This window comes from Nomascus leucogenys, chromosome 10 (genome assembly GCF_006542625.1).
Source record: "Nomascus leucogenys isolate Asia chromosome 10, Asia_NLE_v1, whole genome shotgun sequence".
Lineage (NCBI taxonomy): Eukaryota > Metazoa > Chordata > Mammalia > Primates > Hylobatidae > Nomascus > Nomascus leucogenys.
In genome coordinates this window covers 44,191,984-44,192,833 of record NC_044390.1, presented here as the reverse complement: position 1 = coordinate 44,192,833, position 850 = coordinate 44,191,984, and positions in this window count along the sequence as shown.

Here is an 850-nt window from a genome sequence, read left to right as displayed (position 1 = left end):
GATTAGAGAACTATATCTAGTGCGGCAGTCCTCAGCCTGAGCACTTTTGCCCTAGGGAACATTTAGCTATGTCTGGAAACATTTTTGATTGTTGAAACTGTGGGCAGAGTGGGTGGGGTGGGGGAGTATGCTACCACCATCTAGTTGGGAGAGGCCAGGGATGCAATTGAACAGCCTGCAATGCATAGTCTCACCCACAACAAAGAATTACCTGACCAAGCGTGAGACACCCAATCTAAGGTAAAATCTTTTTTTTTCAATAAATGATTCCAATATGTAAATTTTGAGAACCACAGATACTACTATTCTGTCTGCCTTTTGAATCTACAAAAATGGGAAATTATGTTCAATTGGAAAAAAAAAGAAAAAGTTGGCTGGGCGCAGTGGCTCATGCCTATAATCCCAGCATTTTGGGAGGCTGAGGTGGGCGGATCACCTGAGGTCAGGAGTTCAAGACCAGCCTGGTTAATGTGGTGAAACCCTGTCTACTAACAATACAAAAAAATTAGCCAGGCGTGGTGGCACACGCCTGTAATTCCAGCTACTCAGGAGGCTGAGGCAGGAGAATCACTTGAACTCGGGAGGCGGAGGTTGCAGTGAGCCCAGATTGCACTCCAGCCTGGGTGACGAGGAAAACTGTCTCAAAAAAACAAAAACAAAGTCTACAAAAATTATTGTTGTCTTGATTTTTTTTTTGAGATAGAGTCTCACTCTGCTGCCCAGGCTGGAGTGCAGTGGTGCAATCTCAGTTCACTGCAACCTTCACCTCCTGAGTTCAAGTAATTCTTGTGCCTCAGCCTCCCAAGTAGCTGTGACTATAGGCACCCGCCACCACGCCCAGCTAATGTTT